The sequence below is a fragment of the Apium graveolens genome, chromosome 10 (genome assembly GCF_009905375.1).
Source record: "Apium graveolens cultivar Ventura chromosome 10, ASM990537v1, whole genome shotgun sequence".
In the NCBI taxonomy this organism is placed as follows: domain Eukaryota; kingdom Viridiplantae; phylum Streptophyta; class Magnoliopsida; order Apiales; family Apiaceae; genus Apium; species Apium graveolens.
Window position 1 is genome coordinate 20,140,465 of NC_133656.1, and position 7,500 is coordinate 20,147,964.

The 7,500-nt window shown below is 41.7% G+C and overlaps 1 pseudogene; it reads left to right on the top strand.

Annotated features, from left to right (window-relative positions):
• LOC141690441 (uncharacterized) overlaps positions 1 to 4,245 on the top strand; it is a 7,273-nt pseudogene extending 3,028 nt beyond the window's left edge.
• Positions 4,246 to 7,500: the final 3,255 nt, after the last annotated feature.

Consider the following 7,500-nt stretch of genomic DNA (forward strand, 5'->3'; position numbering starts at 1 on the left):
AGAGCGTCCTGGGATAAAAGTTGATTGTGCAATGTTAACAATGCTAGGGAGGACCTTTTTATGCCTATTAGCAATTATCTTAGAAATACATTTATACATAACAGTGCACAATAATATAGGCCTCAAATATTGCATTTTGCAAGGTATGGAAAACTTTGGAATAAGGGAGATAAAGGATGAATTTGTACTCGTAGACATTGTGCATGTGGAGAAGAAGAACTTCACTACCTCACAAATGCTAGGACATGTGATATCCCAAGTTGATATAAAGAATTCCACATTGACACCATCAGGACCCAGTGCCTTATTACGCTTCATGGATTTTAAGGTCTTTAAAATCAGAGAACCAGTCATAGGAGCTACCAAGGCACTCGATTGATCATTGGTAACAGTGTTGCAAGTAATTGAGCTAATATCAATGTATCCATGAGTTGCAACATTAGCTAAGAGGCCTTGATAGTAAGAAACATCAACATTAGCACATTCTTGTTGCCCATAGACCAAGTCCCCATTCTCATTTTCCAAGCTGAGCACTTTATTGTGAGTCCAGTTAGCTTTACATTGCTGATGAAAAAATGAGTTGTTACCATCACCTATGTTCATCCACTTGACTCTTGACTTTTGGAGTAGAAAATGTTCTTCCTGGAGAATAGCTACATTAAGCTTTTTGACAAGGGCCTGCTCTTGATGCATTAACTCTGGAGTTTTGTTCATGACTAAAGCATTTTATACCTCAGCAAGCTGTGTTCTCATAATGTGCACAATATTATGGAGATTACCATGTTCTTTGTTAAAAACCCGAAGTGCTTGTTTAGCATTTTTGAGCTTGAAATTAAACTGTTTCATAGGGTTACCAAGTAAATCAAGGGACCATGCCCTAGAAATCAAAGAAGCAAACCCTGGCAAGTCAAACATAAAGTTGAAAAATTGAATGGGTTTTCCAAAATGTTTAACTTGAAGAGGTTCTTCATAGAGGAGAGGATTATGATCCATAATGCCTCGATGGTGAACAACAGCATTACCCTCAGTGAAAGTATTAAACCACAAAGCATTGGCAATCATTCGGTCCAATCTTTTAAGAACAGGGTCTTGGGGACGTTTATTAGTCCAAGTGAAGAGTTCACCTAAAGTTCGAACATGCCCCAAGCCTAAATCAGTAACACAATCTTTAAAGACTTGCATGTCTGGAGTCCAATGCTCCCTCCCTCCAGAAATCTCATTGATGCCAAGCATACAGTTAAAGTCACCTAGCAAGCACCAAGGCATAGAATTTTGATTCAAATTTGTATAATAGTTTCGAAGGGGAATCCTGTCACAAGCATCGTTAAAAGCATACATTTATGAAACCAGAATAGTTAAATTTTGCTCAAGGAAAGTAGCAAAACACGTGATACATTGAGCATTACTAGAATAAAGGGAAACTTGCCAAACCCCAGGATCCCAGCCAACCCAGATTCAACCATTATAATGGTGCTCATAGTTGAACATCCAACGCCAATTTTTGTTAATTTTCTTAAAAATACCTAAGGCGTTAGGAGCCTTTACTTTTGTTTCAAGAACACCCATTAAACCAACTTTATTCATGGTGACTACATTTTGAAGTTCCTTTTGATGCGGACTCTTGTTGAGCCCCCTCACGTTCCATGAGGCAAATCTCATTTCAAATGTCTTAAGCTTACTAGCTGAACAGCCAGTTTGGGACTCTTCTTGTGTGCAGGACTTTTTCTGTCCACTACTCTGGTAAATCCATCCTCATCAACCAAATCTGAAGTGGAGGCTTTGAGAGCAATTACTACAAGGTGGGTTTGAGGTTTGTGTGTTGCAGCTACTACATGCGTTGTGTGTGCTTCAGGCGCTACGGGCACTATGGGCGCTGCAAGCAAAGTCTGTGTTGCCACTCGAGCAGCATCCTGACTACGACCTCTCCTTCTTTTTTGGCCTGGAGATTTAGCAACAATAGTGTCAACAATTGTGCCATCATTTGTGCTAGTGGGTTCCAACAAAGGGGCCGTGGGAAGCTCCACCACAGGAGGGACCACCATTGGCTCCTCTAACTGAGCCGTAGAATTCATCAAAACATTGGTAACAATTTCTCTATCAAATTCCTCTAAGTCATCAAAATTTCCTGTGTTGTCCTCCTGTTGCTGAACATCCTCAAGAGTCTGATCACCATCCAAGACCAAATCACAACCCAAGAATTACCAAAAACCACAGGATTAACATCTTCATTGTTTTCATTTATAGTAATACTAGGACCATCATGTTGTGTTTGGGCCAACTCATTGGAAGGCTGATTTTTCTTTGCCAATTTTGAAGCACCCCGAGTAGCTCCTCCAGGCCTTGGTCTAGGATTTGGTTTAACAATATTAGGGTTATGAGCACACCTTGAAAAGAAGTGCCCAAATGCTTTAGAGTGGTTGTAGGTTTAGGGTAGTTGTGGATAAATTATGCTAACCTTGACTAATTCCTCATCACCGAATTCATCTTGAACTGGAACCCATACAAAGTCTGACCGAGGGCTAGAGTAAGACAATATCACCTGAACAGATGCAAACTTAGTGGGCTCAAACCTTGCAGTTATTTCATCAAATTTCAATGGCAAACCCACTACCTTGGCAATGTGAGTGAGACCATCTCGAGACCAATATGAATATGGAACATCTTCAAGCTTCAACCAACAAGGAACCGTTTCTATAACATTTTTCTTAAATTTGTTTACTTCTATCCAAGGTAGCAAGTAGAGGGTTGTTCCTCCCATAACAACCGAATTTAGATTGAGAATATCTTGCTTTTCTTTCTCAGAATTGAATTTGAAAGGAAAATAGCCCTTGGAGCTATAAAATACTCTGCTCAAACCATGATTTTTCCAGTATTTAAGAGCTTGCTCACGGACAAAACGAAAATGAAAACTTCCCCTAATGAAATGTCCTATGATGCTAGTACAAGTTTTTTTTTTGCTAAATTTAGTATATATAGACAAAGAAACAGGGATCAACCTAAAGCACTATGACAGGCCATAGAGAGGGCGCTATCTATAACCAATCTCAAAATAAGATTGAAGATAGAAAGCCAAACTACAACATCTAAGACAAAGCAACTAAATACTAAAACCAGGGAAAGACAAGTAATTAAATCAGGCCTATTACAATCTAGTTTAGAGAACCAAGTCGAACTATGCAAACTTGCCACAAAGTCCCTAGTGATGCACTGCATTAGCTTTGAGGGGCCAAGGATGCCTGAGTTGTGAGCACGAGCATTATGCTCCCTCCAGAGATGGTAACAAAAAATCTGCATGAGACAAAGGCCAAGCACACCCTTAAACGTGTCCTCAATGTTTGACAGATGGTGAAGTAAGGTGATCTAAGTGTCACCCATAACGGAGAGATCGACAAGAGCCAAAATTCTTACCAAAATCCAACGACTATACGTGCACTGAACAAATAAGTGAAATTCTGTTTCCCTTCCTCCGATACATAGGAAACACTGCTGAGAATCTGAAATGCCAAATCCCTGTAATCTAGATATGGTGTTGAGTCGACCATGACAAAGAACCCATTCATGGTGGGCATACCTATTGATTCGAAGCTTGTGCCAAACTGCATTATGCCAATCAACCAGATCTCCTCTGTTTCTGATCGAGTTCCATATGTTCCAAGTTTTGATCTTTGTTGCAACCATTCCATCTTAAAGAATAGTATCAACACCACTCGTGTTAATAGCTGGAAAGTCGAAAGCATGGAGCCAATGCTGAAGAATGGGATCAAGGTGATGATGTCTGCTATTTGGCACCGGGAGGCACCAAGACCCTCAAGAAATGATTTTACTCACCATATCATTAGCATACAAGCCACATTGATTTATGATAGGAGAAGAATGCAAACTGGCCAAACAAGTTGTCCCCACCACGGATCTAACCATAAGGAAATAGTGTCACTAGTGCCAACAGAGTAAGAAAAGAATTGGAGAGCAATTCAGCGAAGTTTTAAAACCTTTCTCCAAATCCATGAACAGTCTGTAGGAATGCGAGCTGGAGTTGCCACGACTGCTGGCCCCAGACTTACCCTCTAATGGATCCTCGTTAAGGGATTTAGATTATACTCATTCCAATTACCAGACTCAAAGAGCCCGGTATTGTTATTTATTATCACTACCTCCCTGTGTCACGATTGGGTAATTTGCGCGCCTACTACCTTCCTTGGATGTGGTAGCCGTTTCTCAGGCTCCCTCTCTGGAATTGAACCCTAATTCTCCGTCACCCATCACCACTGTAGTAGGCCACTATCCTACCATCGAAAGTTGATAGGGTAGAAATTTGAATGATGCGTCGCCGACACGAGGCTCGTGCGATCCGTCGAGTTATCATGAATCATCGAAGCGACGAGCAGAGCCCGCGTTGACCTATTATCAAATAAATGCATCCCTTCTAGAAGTTGGTGTTTGTGGCACGTATTATCTATAGAATTACTACGGTTATCCGAGTAGCAGATACCATCAAACAAACTATAACTGATTTAATGAGCCATTCACAGTTTTACAGTCTGAATTAGTTCATACTTACATATGCATGGATTAATCTTTGAGACAAGCATATGACTACTAGCAGGATCAACCAGGTAGCATTCCTCTTTGCTGCAGGCTCTATATATGAGCAAGGGACGGATATCATCCTTTAGTCAATGCAGGGCACGACAGGCTTCCATAAGGGATGATAATTTCATGCATAAAAGGGGCAAATACCCCAAGCCGAACATGTTTCCACATACAAGACTTCGAGCGACACATGGGTATCCGGTGCCAGGTAGCTTAAATGGAAAAACAAGGACAGACATCCAGGTGAGCTTCGAGGTCTACCTCGCACCAAATAATTAGACCGAGATAGAGGTTTGACTGTGAAACTTGAGAATTCCGTCAAAATAGGTATGCTGCACAGGGGGCCAGGCCAACCCAAGGCTAAATTTTAGCACTCAGGCAGAATTGAACAAGTTTGAACACGCGATTGTCGCTGCCAAGGCAGGGAACCAACCAACCGGAACAAACCAACCACCACTCATGTGCTACACGTACAACATGCCTCCAACATCCATTAGGTACAAGCCCAAAAATACCCAAAGTCTAGAAATGACTTGACCATAACAAATAAAGGAAACATGAACCGCTAAGCGCGTATCACAAAGTAAACCATTCACTTCCAAGAACTAAGGTCTCCTGCTCCGAACAAATAAGGAGATAACACTCAGCAAAGTTCACGACCCTTTCAATCGCACATTTTAGCCACCGGTAGCCAAAGGTCACCGAGAAGCTTCAAGCTTGGCATACTGAGGCTCGAACAGTTGCATCATAACACTAGCCCTGCCTAAGCAACCATGTTTGTTCAGAACCGAGACGAATCTAGCTATTCTATAAAACGAGACAAGCATACTTGGTTTCACCGTCCGGCTCTATATAGGGAAACCAGGACCAAGGAACCCGTTAAGCTTTAGGTTTCCCAAACACCGGCCTACAACAAATAAATTCAAAGAACTAGGGACTCATATTTTGAACAAATAAAGAGATAGCACTCAGCAAAGTTCACGACCCTTTCAACCGCACCATTTAGCCACCGGTAGCCGAAGGTCACCGAGAAGCTTCAAGCTTGGCATACTGAGGCCGAAACAGTAGCATCATAATACTAGCCCTACCTAACCAGCCATGTTTGTTCGATACCGGAAAGAATCTAGCTATTCTGGAAAATGAAGCAAGCACGCTTGGTTTCACTGTCCGACTACACGTGTTCAAAGGCCACCTCGCTATCTAGGGCCATTTTACATCGGGCCATCGATAGTAAAGGGATAACGAATCAAAGTTTTTGGGTCAACTCGAGGGAAAAACCCGTGGGGGCCTTTACTATCGTTTCGTGGAATCTTGAGAAGTGACTCCAAACGGCGCCAATCACCAATGTCATTTGACGGCGATAGAGGCTTCAGCTGGCCCTCTCGGTGCTGGGTAAGATCCGAAAGTTTCCTACGGTACCCTCGAGGAAACCTAAATCACCACAACAAAGTGGCTGATCAGGAGCCCCGAGGAAGCCCCAAGCACTCCCCGATGCCCCCAGCAGCCGCAGGGCACGCGCCCAGTAGAAGGGGAGTCCCCCCTCCCTATATATGACATTTAAGCAATTTCCCTAGTTCCAGCAGTTTTGACTTAGGTGTTCGAGCAATCACAATGCCCTTTTTCGGAGTTCCACTCATTTGTTTTTGATGCTCTTATAATCAAATCAAAGCTTATATATCCCAGTACTTCAAATAATATTTTCAGATTTTTTTAATATTTTATTTTCATTTTATAAATCTTTTTTCTGAATTAATTCGGGAAGAGATTTGACATACCAAAACTCATTATTTTTTTATAATTCTACTTGGAAATGATAGTAATGAAGATTAGGATTTTTTATGATTTTTTCAGATATTTTGAATTTCAACATATTTTTTTAATTTTTAATTAGTAATTTAAGGGAAAAAATAATTAAAAAATTAAAAAAATTCTTGTCCTTTGATTTTATTTCAAAAAATGTAACTTATTTCTTAATATATATTGTTTTAAATACATTTAAAAAATATTTCTTTTTTTAATATCTAAGCTTTAATCATTTTTTTATTATTTAAGAATGACTAATATTTTGAATTTTTAGAGGACCTTGATACCTAGCGTTCTACATAGTGCTCTTTTTGGCTACAAGTTGGTCATAACTATACCATTATTTCATTCTACTTTGATTAGTTGTATTTTGAATGGATATGTAATTACTCCAGCACGCCGTGTAAAACAAAAGCATGCCTCGAACTAACGCCGACATAACCTCTATTGACAAATGACTATTCAACGACATGTTTTTCCAAAACTTAAGAAAAACATTGAACACGTGTTTTCTCACTGGAGTAATCGGTTATCAGTCGCCGCAAGGGCAATTTTGCAAATGCCGAGGGAACCTGACGCCCAAAGGCACCCGATGCCCCCGCGGCCCCGTTCCCAAACACCTATCCTACCTACGAAATTCCTAATACCCCCAAGGCCCCATTGCCTTGGACCCAAGTCACCTATCCTATCTAGAAATACCTATTACCTCCAAGGCCCCATTTCATTTTTCCCATTTTCGCCTTCTCTTTGTTTGGAATCGGTCTCCGGCGCACCAGTTTGGAATCGGTCCCCGGTCCGCACTCCCTTTTTTAATGGTCGCATGTTGCTCCACGTTTGCTCGGACCGGCTGACGCCCATTTTTGAATTGGTCACCGGTCTCTCGCTTTTGGAATCGGTCGCCGGTCATCCTAGGCACCGAATCCAAGGCCCAAGGAGCCAAGACCCCAAGGCACCAAAGGCACATATGTCACATACGCACCGCAGCATACATACGACGCGCGCGTGCGCGTGTGTTTTAAAGAGAATTTGCTCCATCGTCGCCGTTTGGGCGCCTGGGGTCTCATTCCAGGCGACGAAGCCCCGTTTGGGCTCCTAGGGCCTCGTTCC